General features: G+C 41.4%; 3 long non-coding RNA genes across 3 annotated transcripts; 1 reads left to right on the forward strand and 2 right to left on the reverse strand.

Annotated features, from left to right (window-relative positions):
- Nucleotides 1–3242: 3242 nt before the first annotated feature.
- LOC310751933 lies at nt 3243–5172 on the reverse strand. The gene is made up of 2 exons (XR_014542691.1): nt 4932–5172; nt 3243–3951 (listed from the first exon to the last, which is right to left on the reverse strand). It is a non-coding gene; the product is annotated as an uncharacterized lncRNA (long non-coding RNA).
- A 4618-nt stretch (nt 5173–9790) lies between these two features.
- Nucleotides 9791–11815, forward strand: LOC310752038. The gene is made up of 2 exons (XR_014542813.1): nt 9791–9985; nt 10198–11815. It is a non-coding gene; the product is annotated as an uncharacterized lncRNA (long non-coding RNA).
- LOC310751925 lies at nt 11439–13655 on the reverse strand. The gene is made up of 2 exons (XR_014542681.1): nt 13395–13655; nt 11439–12034 (listed from the first exon to the last, which is right to left on the reverse strand). It is a non-coding gene; the product is annotated as an uncharacterized lncRNA (long non-coding RNA).
- Nucleotides 13656–23874: the final 10219 nt, after the last annotated feature.

Raw genomic sequence — 23874 nt, forward strand, 5'->3', positions numbered from 1 at the left:
GTTACTGGGCTGGAAACCTCTTTGCAAAATTGCTGGGTTTGGGTCTGTGCAAATTAGGTAAGTTCCCCTTTAAATGCAAAATGGATTGAATTTCTCCCAAATCCTTTTTGCATAGGTTGACGCATTCTGGCGTAAAGTGCTACTACTGCTGAAGAATGTGGCAAAAACTCACCTTAGAGCACCACATGAGGAGAGACAATTACAGGGTTCCATCCCAGATCAATGTCTTGACCAAGATTTGCATGGTGCGGAAGCATGTCATTCACTCTGTTGTGATGTTTCCTCCTACCAGGAATTCACTGCAACGCTGTGGAATTGGACTGTATGGAATTTGCTGCCATGCTGCCCCAGTTACGTAAAATGTGTTGAATTGCAGACGGCTAGATTAATCTGCATTGGGTCTGGCTCCCCCATCTGTTCCCTCACAAGCTGTGCAGGGATATTCTGAGAGTTTAAGAGGTGCATGAGGTGAGGTGATGCAGTACCATCAGTGGAGGTTGGGAGCAGTAGGACGAAAGGCAGGGAGGTTGACAGTAGGTGGAGCCTGAGCTGAGGGCAGCTGGAGTCAAAGAATTATAGTTTTGTCCACATCCTCTTCGTTGAGTTTGACAAGGGGCAACACAAAGACTAAGGAGAAGAGTTTGGATTTGATATCCTGCTTTATCACTACTCTAAGGAGTCTCAAATTGGCTAACATTCTCCTTTCCCTTCCTCCCCCACAACAAACACTCTGTGAGGTGAGTGAGGCTGAGAGACTTCAGAGAAGTGTGACTAGCCCAAGGTCACCCAGCAGCTGCATGTGGAGGAGCGGAGACGCGAACCCGGTTCACCAGATTACGAGACTATCACTCTTAACCACTACACCACACTGGCTCCCAGGAGGAGGAATCTGATTAGTTACCCCCTGACTGGTTGTATTGAAGAAGGCAGGGCAGTTGAGAGGTGGCTACAGGCTGAGTGAGAGCTCTATTTCAGGTAATGTGTACAGTCCTTTCATTGGGTAAGATTTGCAGAGACACCACACACACCAAAATAACGTTTGAGGGTCTTACCAAGCTATTTTTGATTCTTCAGTTGTTGGAGCCTGCTGACAGGAATTGGCTTTGAGTTTTGCCTTGACAGCCTACAGTTGTGAAAGGCATTGAAATTTTGGTGTGTCAACATCATGCAACTACTTACAACTTTCCGTAGGCCATGGGACTCTGACACGCTTTGACGCAATTCAATAACCTGCTATGAATTTCAAGTGGGTTTTTAAAAAATGAGTTTCACTATCCATTATATCTTAGATGAGGCAAAAAAATATCTCTTAGATAACCACAAACTTCCTGTGCACAAACCCTCCTATGCTATATATTCATTCGTCTCTAATATCTCAAGTTGACCCACTAAGACGGTGCCTTCATGTCTCATGTGGCTGTAGGGTTTGCTGTGAAGGGACGCAAGGTCATCATCTTCCTGAAACTAAGCAGGTCTGGGTCTGGTCAGTGCCTGGATGGGCGACCATTCTCTCTCTACCAAGCCAATCTCACTGGATTGTTGTGAAAATAAAATGAAGAGGGATAGAACTGTGTGTGCCACCTCAAGCTCCTTGAAGGGAAGGTGAGCTATATATGTAACTCATTTCATATCAAATCAGGGATGGGGAACCCATGGCCCTCCAGATATTACTGAATGGCAACTCTTATCATCTCTGACCACTGAGCATGCTAGCTGGGGCTGATGGGAAGTGGAGTCCAACACCCTCTGGAAGAAAATTGGCTCCACGTCCATGTTTTACATCCCCATAAAGGCATTTAATAAGTGATCCCTGATAGGTTGGGATATGCCTGCTACTTTGGTTTTCATGATGAAAGAAAGGTGGGATATAAATGTTATGGAATAAATAAATGTATCAAGCTTCCATAAACACTGTGCATTAGCCCTATTGGCTGTCGCTGACAGGAGATGTAGTCCAGACAATTTAGAGGGCACTAGTTTAGGGCTCCATTGGTTTTCCAATATCATTCCAGTAACAGCCTTATTATAACAATGCCAATTTTATCCAATTAATACAGGCTTCCTCAAACTCGGCCCTCCAGATGTTTTTGGTCTACAACTCCCATGATCCCTAGCTAGCAGGACCAGTGGTCAGGAATGATGGGAATTGTAGTCTCAAAACATCTGGAGGGCTGAGTTTGAGGAAGCCTGAATTAATACAATTATTAAAAACAAAAAAAATACTGAATTATACATTTTAGTTAAAGTGGCCTCCTCATGTGCTAGATTTGATGGCTTCCTCTTTGGTTTTTTATTTTATTTTCTACATTCCAAAATCTTGAAGAATAAAGCTTTAAGGGACTCTTATTTGGCCTATAGAAACACTGGCCTAAATTATCTACCTCCAACTTATTTCAAAATTAAGAAAGAGTACAAAGCCCTACTGCCTATGAAAAAAAGGCAGTTTGAACAAAACTCCAGGTCCCTGTTACTGAATGCTTCACTAAATAATGATGTTAAACTCTTCTGGCATTATTTGTATTCTGTCAAATGTTATAGCCAAATAACCAGAAAAAGGTTATTTAGAGAGCCATTTAGGTGTCATCTTGTTTTGCCAATGATGGCTCATAACACCACTTTTTCTTTTTTTCTTTTTGAGTAATACCATAAAATTATATATCAATGGAAAGATAATTTAATGAAGAATGTAATGCAATAACTTTAATGAAGGATTATTTATTACAACATAAATAAGGAGGGCATTTGTCAGTGTGTGATGTGATTGCTATAAAGTTGGTTGGGTTTTTTGTTTTGCTTTTTGTTCTTTCATTTAGTGAGCTTGTAAAGCATAATAAAATTAAAGAAATTGTGCAAAGAGGTGACTGGTCACCCAGAAAGGGATGTAAAATAGTACTATTAAGTGAACAAGGCTACAGTTATGAAGAAATTAGAAGATAATTTTATGGCATTACTCCTAAAAAAAAAAGTCATGCTACGAGCCATCAAACCTCGGAAATACACTTTCTCCAAAAGGTTTCCACAATTTTGGCCACTAGTGTAGTAGGTCTGAGAGGTCAGCACACATAAGAAGCCACAGCTTCCAGATTCTTTTTGGGATGTCATTGCTGTTAAAGTGGTATGACTGCTTTCAATGTGTGCTGAGGTTGTGACCAGAGTCCAATGTGTGCTATAAAAGCCCTTCCTCCACCTGCACCCATCACTATGGTTGTTTTGCCAGCTGTGAATCGAAAGGAGCCGAGATGTTGTTGGCATGCAATATTAATAATATTTTATTATGAACAAAGACAAGAAGGAGCACATGCTACAAAGGCACATTTGCAAAACAAACTGCATTCCTGATGACAAACAGTTTTCCCCATGAAACCCTCTGACAGCAAAATTAAAGGCTGTTAGCAAATGGCAGATCCCAGACAGCAAATAAGGATCAAATATTAGGTGAATATATTACATACTTCACGCAAAATGACCTGAGCACTGTTGACTTGTCAACATACACATAGAAGTAGACAGAAGTGCAACATCAGATAGGCATGTTGAGTGTCCTCATTTTAGGCCTTAAGATATATATATATATATGGCTACTGTGGAAGATCAACCAATTGGTAAACAATGACATTTCTGGATCACTGGATCATATTCTTGCTTTGTTCTCATTCTCTCCGACTGTGTTAATACCGATAGCTGCTGTAGCTGTAGGTGCTGCTTGGCAGGGCCCGAGAGGAGAAGTTGGAGAAGTCGCTAGCATACAGAGCGCTGGCACCACCATAGCCACCTCGGGCACAGGGGTTGTACTGCTCAATGGCTAGAGGCTGGTCTGGGCAGTAGATGGCAGGTCCTGGGATGGTCAGAACGAAAGGTGGTGGCTGGATGGTCACTGTAGATGCAGGACACTGGGCATAGCACTGGTTGTATCCACCACCACTGGCCATTTTTGCAGGATTGGAGGGTAATCTGAAACAACAGGATTGGATCTAGAATTAAAGCAATGTATAAGCCCTTTGCAGATTTCAGTGTCCTGTGGGCCAGATGAGGAGGCATCACTGATTGCATCCAAGCCATGAGTCAACAGTTCCCCACCCATATTACAAGAGCTAGAATAGGAGTAGAAAATGAGGTGTCCTCCAGCTGTTGCTGAAACACAACTCCCACCATCTTTGACTATTGCTCATGGCGGCTGGGGTGGATAGAAACTGGAGTCCAGCGACAACTAGATAGTCATATGGTAGAAAACACATGGTAGAAAACTGAGATAGTAGAATAGAGTCACCACTTCAGCTGAAGAAACTACCAGTGCATCATGGATAAAGTTTGTAGAGCTTCTTTCTCCCTGTAGTGCTAGTCTTCTTCATATTTGGAGTTGCACCTTGAAATGGTACTGTCCATCACTTGACCTTGTTGTCCTTACCTCATTCTGAAACCATAGCTCAAAACCCTCTAAAGTGACTTGTGAATGAAATGGAAACAATGAAAGGCTGCTTCATAGGGGAAGAACATTTGATCCCCTACTTGCGCCTTATGTTTTCAAACTCCTACTTGCCCACCTCATTCCACAGCCATAGAGATGGTTCCTTCCAGATGTTTTGGACTCCAGTTCTAACTAGCCCTAGCCACTATAGCTAATGGAGAGGGAATATGGCAGTTGGGTCTGCAACATCTGGAGGGAATATCTGTAAGAAAACCTAAGGGAAATAGGATTTCATTTTCAGCTCAGTGCTCTCTTACAATCATGTTAGCTGCATCTCCACTAACGCTTTACTAAGAAACAAAGGAATCACAAAGACCTCATGCTGAACGTTCAGCTTTTTTGTATTTTTAACCATGCATGGATGCAAAACAAAGAAGTCCCTCTCCAATCATATGAAATGCCTCCATTCTTAAGATTCATAGTGCTCTTCTACGAAGCCCTCCCATAGAAAGACCCTAGTACTTACCAGTTCTCGCAGGGACAAGCAGAGGATTGATCTGATAGATTACCTAAAGGATGAGCTTTTTATACTGTTGGCTTCATAGCCTGGAGGAGTTGACACACACCCATAGAGAGTTTCCTAATCCGTTGTCATATGGAAGATGCCTCAACTGATTGTAGATAGTTACCCCTCCCTGTTGGTGATTACAAGTCGGCGAGTAAGGCGAGAAAAGAAGACCCTCCCAGGTAGTGACAGATTCTACTTGGGTCAATGTGGTGTGGTTGCTATAATACGTTACACCCTATAGATTGTTTAAATATTATGTCTCTATAGGGATAAATCAATGAACAATGTTTCCAGCTGACACACCACTGAAACACTTGGTGTTGGGTCATCGCGGCAGCATGACATTCTGGTGCATAGTGGAATGAATGAATCGCCTCAGTCCTTTGCAGAGCAGACCAATGGAAATAAATCAAATCAAATTATGCTAGGCATGGTTATTGATTTCAGCGGGCCTACTCCTACTCTGGGGATGAGGGTGACGCTGTGGGTTAAACTACAGAGCCGAGGACTTGCCGATCAGAAGGTCGGCGGTTTAAATCCCCTCGACAGAGTGAGCTCCTGTTGCTTGGTCCCAACTCCTGCCCACCTAGCAGTTCGAAAGCACGTCAAAGTGCAAGTAGATAAATAGGTACCACTCTGGCGGGAAGGTAAACGGCGTTTCTGTGTGCTGCTCTGGTTCGCCAGAAGCAGCTTAGTCATGCTGGCCACATGACCCAGAAGCTGTATGCCGGTTCCCTCAGCCAATAAAGCGAGATGAGTGCCGCAACCCCAGAGTCGGCCACAACTGGACCTAATGGTCAGGGGTCCCTTTACTCCTACTCTGAGGACGTTTTTGGAGACAACCATCATATCATTTATGTCTCACCTTTTTCTCCAAGGTGCTTAAAGTGGCACATATGGTTCTCTGCCTCCTCATTTAATCCCCACAACAACCCTAGAAGGTAGGTTAGGCTGAAAGCCAATGACTGGCTCAAGGTGAGTTTCATGGCTGAGTGACAATTTAAACATGAGTCTTACAGGTCCTTGTCAGACACTCTTAATCACTGTACTGCACCGACTCTCGATCTTTCTGCATTTCCAGGTTTGTTTATTAACCCCCACATAATGCAACAACATAGTGAGTCTTCAAGGCCTGTTTGAAATTAACAAGCAAGGGGCCTACTCTAATCACAGCTGAGACAGAGCTCCATAGGTTCTCTTGCGAGGTGCCCCCACAGATAAGACCCTATTCCGTGTAACTGCCTATCTGATTTAATTTACAGGTGGACATCCAAACAGTAGCTCTAAAGTAGATCTTATGGCAAACTTTTCTGAACTTGGTGCATACTTTATGCCAACTGTATAATTTTATTTTATTTGCCCCCAAGACATTGGTACATAATGGAGAATGGATGAATGGAGGTGGCGAAGTGAAATGATTTTTTGACACAGCATTAATTTTCATGGGCAGTGATGAAAAATCAAAGACAACAAATTCCTTTTCCAGTGCAGGTGAAATTATTAGCAGGTCAGTGAATAGTTTTGGGTGGACTCAACACAATCATACCCTTTTGGAATCATACCCTTTTTGACAGTCACAAAAGGAAATTGAGGGCAATTGAGGGCAATGGAAATGGTGGTTATTTTTCAAGCAGTGTTGATAAATATTTGGAAATGGAGATGTAAGCTCTGCTGAAAATGTTCACAGAAAACTGTGAATAGTCTTGGCTTGGCTCTATGCAATAATGACTTTTAATTTAAAAGAAAAGTTCAGACAAAATGTGCACAGGATATATTGTGATCTTGTTTATATTTAACCTTGGCAGAAGAAGACTAAAAAGAATGCAGAAATCTTTTTCTTCAGATAGATCAAAAGACTGCAGTCCATTAGATCATTGTTGTTAGCCCACACCCCTCACCCCTCAAAGCACTCAGATCCATCTTGAAATGAAAGCTGGGGGGGGGGTGATATTTGGAGAAATTATCCCTTTACCATACCCTTCCAAAATGTAGCAGAACAAGTTCCCATGATTATTGGCAGCTTTCCTAAGCAAGTTAGTTAAGTATCACTTTAGAAAGGATTAAGGATGCCAGATTATCTTCAAAAGGGAGGAAGATGGATTCAGTTTATGGGTGATGCCCTAAAAGTGAATAGGAAAGAATTAGGACAATTGGGTTAGGTCATATTTGTGTGAGGTGGGGGGTTAGAGCTTTTTCTTCAGCCCATATGCAGGGATGAAGAAAGTGTTAGGTTATAGTTCCATTCCACCTTAAAAGGGTACAGGCATGACTGTTGTGTGTCACATGCCTGTTTACTTCCAGCACAGATCTGCTGGGAACTTCCGTTTGTATATAGCTTTTGTGTTACTGTGTTTTGCTGGAGACGAAGGGAAGCAGACATGTTTCCCTCTGTTCCTGAACTATGCTGAATAAAATGCTGTACATTATGCTTACACATTTCTCTGTCCACCTCTTCTGCTGTGAGAAGATTTACACACTCTGCTGATAGATCGTGCACGGGTCTCTAAACGTATCTGAGGCTCATGTCACTGATTGATGCTGTTTCCAAGGGAGGCCGGTGATTGTCCAGCTGCCGGCCAGTGGCTGGAGCCAGCTGCGGGCCTGCCTGATGCCCTCGTCTCCCCGGCAGTATCCCAACAGAAAGACCCTATGAACAGTTAGGACACTTCAACGGGGCACTTCAGTCAATAGCAGCAAGAACATGAAGAACCTTAGCATGGAGCTTCTGTGCGGGACATGTCAATAGGAACTGGAGACAATGGCAGCCTTAAAAGTCCTGTCCAACCTCACACCTCTGAAGGCTGTTTTCCCTCTGAAACTCACCTTTTGCTATACCCTCTAACATTCCTCAGGTGAAAAGAGGGATACTTCTCACTGCAATGCGCTCTATGTGGGGCTACCTTTGAAGGTGACCCAGAAACTACAACTAATCCAGAAAGCAGCAGCTAGACTGGTGACTGGGAGCAATCGCCGAGACCACATAACACCATTCTTGAAGATCTACATTGGTTCCCAGTACATTTCCGAGCACAATTCAAAGTTTTGGTGCTGATCTTTAAAGCCCTAAATGGCCTCGGTCCAGTATACCTGAAGGAGCGTCTCCACCCCCATCGTTCTGCCCGGATACTGAGGTCCAGCGCTGAGGGCCTTCTGGCAGTTCCCTCGCTGCAAGAAGCCAAGTTACAGGGAACCAGGCAGAGGGCCTTCTTGGTAGTGGCACCCGCCCTGTGGAATGGCCTCCCACAGGATGTCAAAGAGAAAAACAAGTACCAGACTTTTAGGAGACATCTGAAGGCAGCCCTGTTTAGGGAAGATTTTAATGTTTAACAGACTATTGTATTTTAATATTTTGTTGGAAGCCGCCCAGAGTGGCTGAGGAAACCAAGCCAGCTGGGCAGGGTATAAATAAATTATTATTATTATTATTATTATTATTATTATTATTATTATTATTACTACTACTACTACTACTACTATTCCTGCAACTGACCCTCCTCGACCCCCACATTTCTGTCCCCTGCACCACAGATCATTTCCTTTCAGAAGAAGGGCAAGTGCCACCATCGCAACGCCTATGGGAACCTTCCACAGTCCTGGGAAAACCCATTAATCCTGATTTCATTTCATTCTTTGGTAGATTTATAAAAAAGAAAAAATACACGCTAATAAAGAAATTTTAGAAACAGACATATATGGATGCACAAAGCAATGTTGTTGTTGTTGTTGTTGTTGTTGTTGTTAAAAATAAAGATTCCTTGCTCCATTCTCCCTTTCTTCCCATCCAGGATGGCCCTGCCTTCTGTTTTTTTTGTTTTTTTTTTAAGAAATATTTATTAAGATTTTACAAAAACAGATATACAAAAACACATAATAAAAAACAAAAAAAAAGAATAAACACACAGAAAAAATAAGAAAAATTAAAAACAATTCCATTTTTCATAACTTAAAACTCATTTGCTTGTTTCTTTGACCTCCTCACACCTCCCCTTCTTGTATTCCCATTTAAATAATCAAATCAGCAAATCCTTACCCTCTTTCGTTTATCTTATCTCTATAACTTAACATTTTATAACTCAGTATTTTCATCCATTATCAATTCATTTTTGCATATTCTTATTAACTTTGTTACAAATACCACTTATTTCCAATCCAACATCGTTTTAATTATGTTTTAACCTGTTTATACCCTTTTTTCCATATTCTTGAAGCATTACAGCTGGAAACCACTTAATTTCTATCCAACATCATTCTAACATTCATTAATTTTGCAATATTTCTGTAGATAGTCTTTAAATTTCTTCCAATCTTCTTCCACCGCCTCTTCTCCCTGGTCCCGGATTCTGCCAGTCATTTCTGCCAATCCCATAGGATGGCCCTGCCTTCTGCCTGCCCCTCAGAGCTGCTGCATCATGCAAGGCTGGGTCTCAGTGGTGGTAACCCTTCCTCCTTCTTACTTGCTCTCCAGCAACAGCTGCGAGCTGCCCAAGGAGGAAGGCCAGCAGAGGTGGCCACAGAGAAGCCACAGGCTGCTCCCTTGCAATGGCCACTACTACTGTCGCTCAAGACAAGCACCAGCTCATTCTCCTCCCTGAGCTCAGCGGCTGCGGCTCTGGCAGGGGAAATAGGGACATTCCGAGATCAAATCAGAAGCTGGTATGGCTTTTGTAATTCCAGGACTGTCCCTGGAAAATTAGGACACTTGGAGGGTATGCTTTTACTAGAATTTGCAGCATGGGGTTAGCTAGTCAGCAGTCTGGGGATATGTAGGAACTGTTTTGCAGCATCTCAAAGCTGTGTTGGTCATGGTTATTGTATTCTGGTCTTTCTTGGTGGTCATCATGGCCATTTGGCTGACCATGTTTAGGGTGGTTAAGAATGAAGCAAAGGTTACCTTCTGAGGATTCTTTATAGTGTTTGTCCAACCAATGTCTCACAACCATTTGATACAAGGGACTATAGAAGGGAAGCTACCCTTATGAATGTGGGAAGCAAGCTTAATTCCTTGTACAGTGGTACCTCAGGTTAAGTACTTAATTCATTCTGAAGGTCTGTTCTTAACCTGAAACTGTTCTTAACCTGAAGCACCACTTTAGCTAATGGGGCCTCCTGCTGCCGCTGCGCCACTGCTGCACGATTTCTGTTCTCATCCCGAAGCAAAGTTCTTAACCCGAGGTAATATTTCTGGGTTAGCGGAGTCTGTAACCTGAAGTACCACTGTACTGAGTCACAGCATAGGTCCGTCTAGCATGGAATCTATATTGACTGTCAGTGGCTCTCCATGGCTTCAGATAGGATCCTTTCTCAGACCTACTAGGCCACCTTCAGCATGCTAAGCAAGCGCACCACAACTGAGCTGTGGACTTTCTTAAATAAGAACATAGGACGCTGTCTACACAGTTAAAGTCTGCAGCTTCAAAGGACCTTTCAAGAAGGAAAAACAGGGAAGGACATTTGCTTGAGACCTTGGAGATCCTCTCATTGTCAGAGTAGAATATGGCACAGATCTAGTAGCCCTCCCTGCATTGCAGGACTACAACTCCCCTCATCCTTGACCATTGTCCTTGCTGGCTGGAGTTAAAGGGACTTGGAATCCAAGAACATTGATGAATTACAACTCACTGTCTGGGATTCTTCGTGGCGTGCAATATGTCTCTATGCATGGAGAGATGCCTCTCTGCTCCATGTTTCAAGGGAAGGATATAGATCAGTGGTAGAGAATTACAAATTACCACAGAGTTCAATTCAGGGGATCCCCAGATATGACTGGGATAGATCCCGGAGACCCCAAACTGTCAGAGTAGAACAAGGTCAAGGAACCAGTGGACCTACAGATATTGCTGTAATACATCTCTTCTCATCCCCACCATTGACCTGTATTGGCTGAAGATGATGGGATCTGAAATCAAAGTACATTGTTGAACTACAGCTCCCATCATTCTTGACTATTGGTCATGCTGGCTGGGGCTGATGGGAATTGTACTCCAACAACATCTAGAGGGCTGCTCAGGTTCCACATCTGTGGTGTGTGAACTCAACTCTTCATTCAAAGTTGGGGAAAACCAGTTGCTCTCCTGATGTTGCTATACTACAATTCCTCTGAACCCTGACTATTGGCCATTCTGATTTTGACTGGTGGGACTTGGAGTTCAAGAACACTGATGAACTAGAATTCATGATCAAGGATTCATCATGGAGAGCATTGTGTCCCTATGTATAGAGAAATCTATTTCTTTCCCATGTTTCACAGGCAGGACATAGTTCGTTAGTAGAGCACCTGCTTTGCAAGCGAAAGATCACAATGCTCAATTCAAGACATCTCCGAGTGGAACTGGCTAAGTGGTATAAGGGTGCTTTCAATGTATGGTGTGGCTGTGATCAGAATCATTGCAACATAAAACCTTTTCTGCAGTTCACACCTATTACAACAACAACTTCACCAGGTATGAATTGAAATGAGCCAGTAAGTTGTTAAGATGCAATATTAATAATATTTTAATATGAACAAAGACAAGAAACAGCACATTCCATAAAGGCACTTTTGCAAAACAAAGGGCATTCCTGTACACAAACAGCTTTCCCCATGAAAATCTCCCAAGGCGAAACTAAAGTCTGATAGCAAATGTTGCATCCCAACAGGACTAGCTTAGCCCCCCTTTTCTAACTGCAAATAACAATTAGACACAGTGGAAGCTCAATTGTTTCGTAAACAATGACATTTCTGGATCTCTATTACGTCTTCTGGTTTGTTCTCGTTCTCCCACAGTCGTTAATACCGATAGCTGGTGTAGCTGTAGTTGCTGCTTGGCAGGGCCCGAGTGTAGAAGTTGGAGAAGTCGTTAGCATACAGAGCGCTGCCACCACCATAGCCACCTCCATAGCCACCTCGGGCACAGGGGTTGTACTGCTCAATGGCTAGAGGCTGGTCTGGGCAGTAGAGTGCAGGCCCTGGGATATTCAGGACGAAAGGGGGTGGCTGGATGGTCACTGTAGATGCCGGACACTGGGCATAGCACTGGTTGTATCCACCACCACTGGCCATTTTTGCAGGATTGGAGGGTAATCTGAAACAACAGGATTGGATCTAGAATTAAAGCAATGTATTAAGCCCTTTGCAGATTTCAGTGTCCTGTGGGCCAAATGAGGAGGCTTCACTGATTGCATCCAAGCTGTGAGTCAACAGTTCCCCACCCATATTACAAGAGCTAGAATAGGAGTAGAAAATGTGTTGTCCTCCAGCTGTTGCTGAAACATAACTCCCTATTGCTCATGCCAGTGGATAGGAACTGGAGTCCAGTTACAACTAGATAGTCATATGGATAGTCCATAGGATTGGAACTAGAATTAAATCAAAGTTTTAAGTATCTGCATATTTCAATGTTTTGTAAGCAAGATTTTTGAAGCCCCAGTATATTGTACCCTGGCAGTTCTGCAGCTCAAATATACAAGGGCTAGAACAGAGGTAGCCAATGTCATGCCTTCTAGATGTTGTTGCATCACAACTCCCATCATCCTCAACTAGTGGTCCTACTAGGTGTGACTGATGAGAATGGAGTCCAACTACATCAGGAGGGTCACAAGGTGAAGGCAATACTGAGCTACTGTAGATTGACCAATGGTGCAACTCAGTAGCTGTTCATCTATATGTTTATTTGTGTGAGCATCTCTAGTATTTACTTTTTCATGCAGTTTCAACCATCTGATAAAGCTACACATGCTGGAAAGATGAAATGGTAGAAGAGATTCACCACTTCACATGGAGGCACAATTTTTTATAGGAAATCTCCCTGCATACAGAACATTAGTGTATCAAGCAAAAAGTCTATAGATCTTCTTTCTTCCTGTAGTGCAGGTATTGTGCATGCAGGCTTTTACACACACACACACACACACACACACACACACACACACACACACACCATGGGCATCATCAAAAAATTGATCTCATACTTGCATCCTGAAATGATGCATTTTTTTTTCACCTTCCTATATCCCCACCTCATTCTACAGCCATAGACATAGATCCTTCCAGATGTTCTGGACTCCAGTTCCAATCTGCCATAGTCACCATAGCCAATGCACAAGGAAGATGGCAGTTGGGTCCACAACATTTGGAGGGAACATCTGAAAGAAACCCTTTGAGAATTTGAGGAGAGTTTATTATCTCATCAATACCCTACCTTCATTGTAGCTTCTTCTCTACTAGGGTTTCTTTTGAGTAAAGGAATCACAGAGGCCTCTGGTTCACATTTGGCTTTCTTGTTTCCTTAACCATGCATTCCTTAACCATGCATTCTACACTACCGTGGGGTAGTTGCATAGGAAAACCTCAAAAGTACCACAAGCAAATGAGATCCCCCCAGTCTTAAGGTTCACAGAGTGCTTCTCTATGACAACCTCCCAAAGAAAACCCCTGGAACTCACCAGTTCTTGAAGGGAGAAATGTCTCAGAAGAGGATCAGTGTGAAAGACTCCACAAAGGAGGAGCCTTTTATACTCTAGCTCTATAGCCTGGAGGAGATGAGGCACCAATTTCCTAACCTATTGTCATATCAGGGACACCTCAATTATTGTAAACAGTTGCATTCCCTGTTGGTGATTACTAGCCAGCTAGCAATCGAGTTTGATGACCCTCCCACGTAGTGAGAATTAGTTTCTCTCTCACTTAGCACAATATGCTTTGTATATATGTTACACCCCATGAATCCTTTTGATCTTACTGTTCTGATGGGATAGATAAAAAAATAAGACATCCAGTTAACATTCCAGTAAAGGCCACTGAGTTGGACCATTGGCAGTCTGGGATTCTGCTGCCTACTGAAATGTACACCTCACCTCACCTCCCAAAGATCCTACTCATTGGAATGAATATGCATTGCAAACGTTACCAATCTGATTGAACTGACAGGTGGGCATCTCAAGAAGGCCATCAAAGCAGAACATAATGTACAAAAACAAATCTCTATGGAATACGTGGAGAAGATGGTCCATACATTATCCCAACTGTATTCCACTGACTTCATTTGGTACAACATGTCGGCACCCTTGTTCACAAGGAGCTGTTGGCTCTTCAGCCAGATTCAAAATTATCAAACATGGGATGGATGGTTTGAGAGAGTATAGGACATTGCCTTGTCTGAGCATTTAAGCCATGAAAGGAAGCTTCTGTGAGGAGTTATGAAATAAGACCATTTTGATATTGCATGTTCTCTGTTCATATGCTTTAAAAATAAACACAACATATTGCACAGGCCCCCAAAGAAACATACCTCTAGGTGATGGGGATATCTGATTGATATGTGACTCTTATATTCAAAATGTCATTTCATGGAATCTATTTATATTGCCCTCAGCTCTCAGCTGGGGGCAGCCAATCCAGCAGGCCAGTGGGAGAGATAGGAAGCAGAAGGCTCATTCCATCAGTTTTTCTTGAGGCCCAGCTTATTCAGGCACATCCTGTCCCTCAACTGTGCCAGATGATCAATACAGGAACAACCATTAATAAAATGATTTCTGATTTTGATTTTGCCCTTCCTTCCCTCCCTCTACCCTTTCCCTTGTGTTTCTTCTTCTTCTTCTTCTTCTTCTTCTTCTTCTTCTTCTTCTTCTTCTTCTTCTTCTTCTAGATTGTAAGTCAGGTAGGGACTGCCTTGTTTTGATTACATAGGTCCATCTGGAAGCTTTTTTGGCTGAAGAGCCAGGTAAAGGTAAAGGTAAAGGGACCCCTGACCATTAGGCCCAGTCATGGCCGACTCTGGGGTTGCGGCGCTCATCTCGCTTTATTGGCCGAGGGAGCCGGTATACAGCTTCCGGGTCACATGGCCAGCATGACTAAGCCGCTTCTGGTGAACCAGAGCAGCGCACGGAAACACCGTTTACCTATTAATCTACTTGCACTTTGACGTGCTTTTGAACTGCTAGGTTGGCAGGAGCAGGGACCGAGCAATGGGAATTCACCCCATTGCGGGGATTCGAACCGCCAAACTTCTGATTGGCAAGTCCTAGGCTCTGTGGTTTAACCCACAGCGCCACCTGGGTCCCTTGAAGAGCCAGGTACTAATGCTCAAAATCAGGGTTTCCCAAACTTGGTTTTCCAGCTGTTTTTGCACTACAACTCCCATCATCCCTGCTCTACATGAATGAATGAAAATGATGCAAAGGTTTATTGAACCTTCTGTTAATTTTATTCCCACTGCAATGACAACTCCACCCCAATATTATTCTTTGTTGCTTTATAGTATTTTTCTTTTTTAAACTCAACATTTTGTTCTTTTTTAAAAAAACACACACCAAATTTTGGAACAATGAGAGTGTCTCTCTGTGATTCTATTTAACTGATGAGAAATGGTTGGCGGAGATAAAACAATACAGGAAATCTTGGGCACAGCACAAATCTTTATCAGCAGTGGTTCCAAAGCAGCAGTGGTTGAAAACAAAAACCTTTTCCGTGAAGCTGAAAACATTTGCAACTAACTGGATAGTTTTGGTTGGGCTCAATGTAAGAGTTTTCTGGGGGGAGAGATTCAGAGAGTAATGTTTGATTTCCATTTGAATCCAAGGCTGCAGCCATGGGAGAAACAAGACACTTTCGGGGTGTCAATGCTGTGAACCCCTCCATCATAGGCCCAGGTTGCATATATATGTAAATAAACCATGTGTCATAAAGACATCACAGTCTCCGCTGTGCCTCATTTCCAAAAGGAAACAGAAACCCTGAGTAGGCACCTGCAACCCCTGGAGTTTCTCACCACTTGAAGACTGAGATGTACTGCAACAATCTGCTCAGCTCCACAGCCTGGAGGAAATGAGAAACAAGAACTAAGAATTTCCCAATCTGTTGTCTAATGGGAGACACCTTAGTTTGGTGTAAACAGTCACCTTCCCAGTTGCTGATTACTTATCAACTAGTAAGGGAGATGGGAATGACCCTCCCAGGTTGTGAGAATTAGTTTCTTCCCAGCTCAACACAATATGGTTTGTATATATGTTACACCCTATGAATCCTTTAGATTTTACAACTCTAGTTGATATTTTTCTTAGGTGTCCAGTTAATTATTATTATTATTATTGTTGTTGTTGTTGTTGTTGTTGTTGTTGTTGTTGTTGTTATTAATTTATACCTCACACATCTGGCTGGGTTTCCCCAGCCACTCTGGGCAGCTTCCAACAGAATATTAAAATACATTACTTTATTAAACATTAAAAGCTTCCCTAAACAGGGCTGCCTTCAGATGTCTTCTAAAAGTCTGGTAGTTGTTTTTCTCTTTGACATCTGGTGGGAGAGTGTTCCACAGGGCGGGTGCCACTACCGAGAAGGCCCTCTGCCTGGTTCCCTGTAACTTGGCTCCAGTAAGCCTTGGTGTGGGGTCACTGGCAATGTGGATTTCTGCTGCAGAGTGGAATGTATGCAGTGGTACCTCGGGTTACAGACACTTCAGGTTACAGACTCCACTAACCCAAAAATAGTACCTTGGGTTAAGAACTTTACTTCAGGATGAGAACAGAAATGGTGCGGCGGCAGCTGGAGGCCCCATTAGCTAAAGTGGTACCTCAGGTTAAGAACAGTTTCAGGTTAAGAACGGACCTCCAGAACAAATTAAGTTCTTAAGCCGAGTTGCCCAGGGTCCAGGCAGAGTGTGGTATTTCCACATCACCTGCTTCCAGATTTCTTTAGACTTCAGTTGGAGAGTTACCCAACTAAGCCATGACTTCTCTCTTGGAATTTATCCATTATGATAGCAATGACCACTGTTAATAATCCACACCTTTTAAAACGATAACAACACTATCTACAAATTCCCAGCAAAGTAGATATACAGTTCTGTCTGCAATTAGCAGCAAACACAGAAACAGTCCATGGGTTGTCCCTCAATATCTGAAACTGCCCCCTTCCTGCTTCTCACCAAAGACCTCAAAAGAGGAAGGTGGAGTTCAGGGGTCAGTCACAAAGCAGAAAATGGTGCAACTAAGTGGCTTGGCCCTGTAGCCAAATGCCAATCACAAGAATTATACTGGAGTGACTCTGTTCTAGTGGGGAAGGACATATAGGGTATTGAGTATGGCTGAGTAAGTGCTGTGCATGCAGGTACTTGAGTATTCAGGCTTTACCAGAGGTTTTATACTACACATTATCCAGTTATAAATTGCAATGTTGAAGGATCTTTCAGGAATGAAATGCTGGAAAAGACATTTGTCAGACCCTGGAGACTCCCTGGTTTTCTGAGTAAAATAGGGACACAGAACCAGTGGTCCTCTGGATGTTGCTATACTACAACTCCTCTCATCCCTGACCGCTGTCCATGTTGGGTTTGGCTAGTGGGACTTGGAGTTCAAGAACAATGATGAACTACAGCTCAATGTCATAGATTCATCATGGAGTATACTCTATGCATGGATAACTGAATTTCCAATCCAACTGAAGGACATGGCACAGTAGTAGAGCATATGCTTTGCAAGGAAATGATCACAAGGTTCAGTTCAGGTTATTTTCAGGTAAGTCCTGCAAAGTCTTGTCTGAAACCCTGAAGAGCTCTTTCAGTCATCCTTCAAGTCATTGTTGACAATACTAAGACTGGGTTGGTTTACGACAGCATTCTTTCATTTCTTGGGTGGGGGGATCATTCAGTGGTACAGCATATGTTCTACATGTGAAAGGTTCAACGTTCCAAACCCAACATAGCTAGGTAGGGCTAAGAGGGACTCTTGTCCAAAACCTTGGAGAGCCATTGCCAATCAGTGTGGAACTAGATGGACCAGTGTATTGACTATGGTTAAGGCAGTTTCTATGTAATGGTAGAGAAAGTTCTATACATACAGAACATCCCTGGCTCTGTCTCTGGCATCTCCAGGGATAGCATGTTATGGGAAAGTCCTCTCTCTCCTCCGGAGACCCTCCAGAAGTAATACAGTTAAGTGCTGAAAATCCTATGCTAGGTGTATCAGTGCAGCTTGTTGTGTTCCCCTCCCCACTTTGACAGTGATGGATGATCATTGAAAAGTGCTTTTTTTAAAGTATCAGGATCGTAGGTCTGTAAGGTCAGTACCCTTAACTAACTTGAATTCCCGGGATAGACAAAGGGAGATACATATGGAAAAAAAATTAGAAGAGATAAATGATTCTATAGATAAAAAAATAGAAGGAGTAGTAGGTGAATTATCAATTAGAATCAAAGATCTTTCGGTACGATCAAAAACCCTGGAAGAATCAAATAAAAGGATGCAAAAGGAGATAAGAGACCATAGAAAGGAAACAGAAAAGATTAAAGACGAAATAGGAGAAATGAATAGAAATCAAGATCAGATATTGGACAACTTAGCGATGATTGAAATGAAACAGAAACAATTAAACTTAAAGTTCAGGGGGGTAGGTGAAGAAGTAAATGAAAACATCAGAGAAAAAATGATAATAGAAATTGCTAGATGGTTAAATATGAAAGGGGAGGAGGTGGCATACTCGATTGAGAATGCCTTCAGAATAAAAACTAAAACTAAGCAGTTAAGACTAAAGAATGCACCAGGAGATTGTATAGTTATCTTCAACTCGATAGAAATGAAGAACCTGATCCTAAAAATGAGCTACCAAAAGAGGTTAATTATTGATGGTAAATCAATTATCATATATAAGGAAATACTGATCAGACTCCTACGCAAGAGAGAAGGTTATAGACAGTTGACTAGTGCATTAAAAAAGAATAATATACAATACCGGTGGGAATTCCCTGAGGGGATTTCCTTCTACTACAAGGATAAAAGGTTCAAGATGGCAGAAATTCAGGAGATGAATAAGTTCTTGCGTAGGTATGAAAAAGAGCTAGGAAAAGTAGAAGAAAGATATGAGGTAGCAGGAGGAAAAAGAAAGAAAAATGAGTTGGAGAAAGGGAAAGAGGATAGCGCCAGGGAAGGAGAGTCAGACGACGAAGAAGAGGAGGAGTTAAGTAAGGAAGAGGAAGAGGAAGAACAGGAAGGGTACGAAGAAAGCAAAAACAACTAAAGGCAACTTATTAGCTGGGACTTAACGGGAAAATGGTTAATACAATGAACCTGAAAATATTATCGTGGAATGTGAACGGTTTGAATGAAAAATCCAAAAGGAATAAAATAGTGAATGTGTTGAAAAAGAAAAATTTAGATGTAATCTGTCTTCAAGAGACACATGTAATTAAAAAACACAGACATATTTTGACACAGAACAAACTAGGGGTGGAATTCACGAATTGTATAAATGAAAAGAAAAAAGGTGTGGTGACATATATAAAAGAAAAATGGGAACCTAAACTGATCTGCAAAGATGAAGAAGGTAGGATCTTAGGGGTTCAAATCAATTTCCAGGGAGAAAAAATAAATGTGATAAATGTCTATGCTCCGAATTCGAAGAAATTGGAGTTCTTTGGAAAATTAGAGCAAATACTATTGGAGTTAGAATGCAACAAGATGATAATCTTAGGAGATCTCAATGGGGTAAAGAAACCAGAATTAGATAGATTATCTAACGGGAAAAAAAGGAATCAAGGGAAGCTACCAAAAACATTCGATAAACTAGAGGATAATTTAGACCTAATAGACATCTGGAGACATAAACATGCCCTAGAGAAACAATTTACTTTTTTCTCGGAGGTGCATAAGAGTTGGGGAAGAATCGACCAAGTGTGGATATCAAGAGAGCTCTCAGTGAGAACCATAAAATGTGAAATTCAACCCAGAACATTTTCCGACCATAACTCAATAATCTCGGTTATAAAAGGTAAATCTCAAGGTGAATTTAGATGGAGATTAAATGAATATTTATTGGAGAACGAAGAAGTGGTGGAAAAAGCTAAACTCACCTTAAAAAACTACATGGAGTTAAATCTGAATACAGAAGTAGGGTTAAACACGGTGTGGGACGCCAGTAAGGCGGTGTTAAGAGGGTTCTTCATCCAGCAAAATAGCTATAGGAGGAAGGTCAGAGATAAGAAGAAAGAAGAAATCTTGAAACAGATAGAGGATTGTGAGAGAAAACTAATAAGGAACCCAAAAGATGAACAAAACATACAAATGATAAAAGTACTACAAGCGCAGTACTCAATGTTGACAAATGAGGAAATAGAATGGAAAATTAAATTAATGAAACAGAAATACTTTGAGTCTGCTAACAAAACGGGTAAATTATTAGCCTGGCAACTTAGGAAAAGACAAAAACAAAGCGTTATAAACAAAATAAGGGTAAATGAGCTGATGATAGAAGACCCAAAAGAAATAAAAGAAAATTTTCTTAAATTCTACGAGAAATTATATAAAAAAGAGCATGAAGACGTAACCCAAATAGAGAAATATTTAGAAAATTATAGTGGGAGGAAAATAACAGAGGAGGAAAGAATCCAATTAAATAATCCCATAAGAACAGAGGAAATTCAAGGGGCAATAAGGAAAATGAAACTGGGGAAAGCCCCGGGGCCGGATGGCCTATCAGCAAAATATTACAAAGTATTTGAAAGCCAATTAACACCAGTGCTAAGTGAGGTAATGAATAACATTCTAAAAGGGGGAAAGGCGCCAGTAACATGGAAGGAAGCTCACATCACAATGATCCTCAAACCAGGTACAGATAGATTAGATATTAAGAACTATAGACCAATTTCCCTTTTGAATAACGATTACAAAATCTTTGCGGAAGTGATGGCAAACAGATTGAAGAAATGTTTAGTAAATATAATACACAAAGATCAGGCTGGCTTCCTTCCAAACAGATTTTTGAAAGATAACATAAGACATACGGTCGACCTTATTGAATATTTAGAGGACAAAAATGAAATCCCCGCGGCACTAATCTTCATAGACGCCGAAAAGGCGTTTGATAACGTCTCTTGGGAATTTCTATTGAAGAGCATGGGAAAAGTCGGATTGGAAGGTGAGTTTATGGAGGGCATAAAATCAATATATTCTATTCAATCTGCTAAATTAATTATAAATAATAATTTAACAAATTCCTTTAAGATCGAAAAGGGCACCAGACAGGGATGCCCCCTGTCACCACTTTTATTTATTATGGCCCTGGAGGTGATCCTAAACAAAATAAGAGTAACACCAGAAATCCGGGGGATTAAAATAGGAACTAAAGAATTTAAGTTAAAAGCATACGCGGACGATTTAATGCTCTCACTAGAAAACCCACAAAGAAGTATGGGCGCCGCGTTGGGAAAGATAGAGGAATTTGGTAAGTTGTCCGGATTTAAATTAAATAAAGTAAAAACTAAAATGCTGACTAAGAATATTAAAAAAGAAGGTTATGAAGAATTGGAAAGGACGTATGGAATAAATGTGGTAAAAAAAGTGAGGTACTTGGGAATTTGGCTAACTACAAAAAATATAAATTTGATCCAGGATAATTATTCGGCCATATGGAAAGAAATAAAGAAAGATCTAGAAACATGGAATAGAGTGAAGCTTTCGTGGAGAGGAAGGATGGCAGCAATAAAAATGAACTTGCTTCCGAGGATGTTATTCTTATTTCAAAATTTACCGGTAATTAGGGGTACTAAATTATTTAAGGAGTGGCAGAGAACCCTCTCGAAATTTATATGGCAAAACAAAAGACCAAGGATTAACTATAAAATCTTAACGGATAGAAAGGAGAGAGGAGGGTTCTCGGTACCCAATCTGAAACTCTACTATGAAGCTGCCAGTCTTTGCTGGATAAAGGATTGGATCACTCTAGAAAATACTGACTTGTTGGATCTGGAGGGGTCCAACAATAGGTTTGGCTGGCACTCCTATTTGTGGCAAGGTAAAGAAAAGATTCATAAGGGATTCTCGAATCATATCATCAGGGGCCCTCTTTTAGAAGTGTGGGAGAGAAACAAAAAATTTTTAGAATGGAAAACACCTTGGTGGCTATCCCCAATGGATATGCTGATAATAAAAAAGGCCAATATGGAGGGTAAAAGATTAACATATGAGGAGTTATTAACAAAGACGGAAAATGGATGGAGGATGAGAACATATGAAGATTTGAAGAACGAGCTTTCGGGTTGGATTCAATACCATCAAATAAATGCGATATGGACAGTGGACAAAAAGATAGGTATGAACGAAAAAAAATCAAAGTTCCAGATAGAGATAATTGAAGGCAAAAATAAAATATTATCAAAAATGTATAATATACTTTTAGAATGGGATACGAAAGATGAGGAAATAAAAGGGGTTATGACAAGGTGGGCTATGGACTTGGGATATAATATAGAATACGACAGATGGTATGAACTATGGTCTAGTGGAATGAAATTCACAGCATGTGTATCACTGAGGGAGAACTTGGAAAAGATGATGTATAGGTGGTACATCACCCCAGCAAAGCTGGGGAAAATGTACAAAACCAGTAATAAGAACTGCTGGAAGTGTAGAACCAAAGAAGGCAATTTCCTCCACATGTGGTGGACATGCGAGGAAATGAAGAAATATTGGGAGCTTATTTATAACGAAATGAAAAAAATATTTAAATATACATTTCCCAAACGCCCAGAAGCATTTCTACTAGGAATTGTGGGGGACGAGATTAAAAAAGAGGACAAAGTGTTATTTCAGTACGCTACGACGGCGGCCAGATTGTTAATAGCCCAAAATTGGAAGAGTCAAAATACCCCAACAATAGAAGAGTGGCAAATAAAATTATTTGAATTTGTAAGTCTAGCAAAATTAACACAAAGAATTAGAAATCAAAAGAAGGCAAAGTTTGTGAATGACTGGAACAAATTCTTGGTGTATATAGAAGGGAAATATAGAAATTTTAAGACTATAGCGGATTTGATATAAATCTCACGATGTGTATATAGATGTGTATATAAATTTAAAAATCAACTGCAGAGAGTTAAATAGCTGATATTAAGAAGCCTGAAACCAGGGGGGAGGGAAGTTAGTAGGGGGTCGAATAGAAAAAAGAAGAGAAAGTCATTTGAAGTTCTAAAGAAACAAAGGAGAGGAACAAGTACTGAAGTGGAGAATCGGAGTAGGTCGCACGTGATTCAGATGTCTAACATTTTTAAGTGTCATTTAAGCGTCATTATCATTATCATTAGTATTAACATTATTATTTTCTCCTTTTTCGGGTATTTTTCTTATGTATTTATACTTATACTTACGTTCCAATTTTGTTCTTTTTTGATTTTTTCTCTTTCCTTTTTCTTTTTCTTTTAACATTGATGTAAATGTATATGTATATGTGTGTATGTATGTATGTGTATGAAATTAATAAAGAGATTTAAAAAAAAAAAAAAAAAAAAAGAATTCCCGGGATTCTTTTGGGAAGCCACAAGTGTGTTACTACTGGTGGGGCTACCCCTGAAGGTGACCCGGAAACTACAACTAATCCAGAATGTGGCAGCTAGACTGGTGACAGGAAACGACTGCCAAGACCGCATAACACCAGTCCTGAAAGACATTGGCTCGCAGTACGTTTCCGAGCACAATTCAAAGTGTTGGTGCTGACCTTTAAAGCCCTAAACAGCCTCGGCCCAGTAGACCTGAAGGAGCGTCTCCACCCCCATCGTTCAGCCCGGACACTGAGATCCAGCACAGAGGGCCTTCTGGTGGTTCCCTCACTGCGAGAAGCGAAGTTACAGGGATCCAGGCAGAGGGCCTTCTCGGTAGTGGCACCTGCCCTGTGGAACACCCTCCCACCAGATGTCAAAGGAAAAAACAACTACCAGACTTTTAGATGAGATCTGAAGGCAGCCCTGTTTAGGGAAGCTTTTAATATCTGAAGAACTATTGTATTTTAATATTGTGTTGGAAGCCGCCCAGAGTGGCTGGGGAAATCCAGCCAGATGGGCGGGGTATGAATAAATAAATAAATAAGACAGATGAGGGTGCCACCAATGTATGGTGTGGATGTGACTAGATTTGTTGCAGTATAAAAGCCCTTCCTCAACAC

Source organism: Podarcis filfolensis (genome assembly GCF_964270895.1).
Source record: "Podarcis filfolensis genome assembly, chromosome: 16".
NCBI classification, from domain to species: domain Eukaryota; kingdom Metazoa; phylum Chordata; class Lepidosauria; order Squamata; family Lacertidae; genus Podarcis; species Podarcis filfolensis.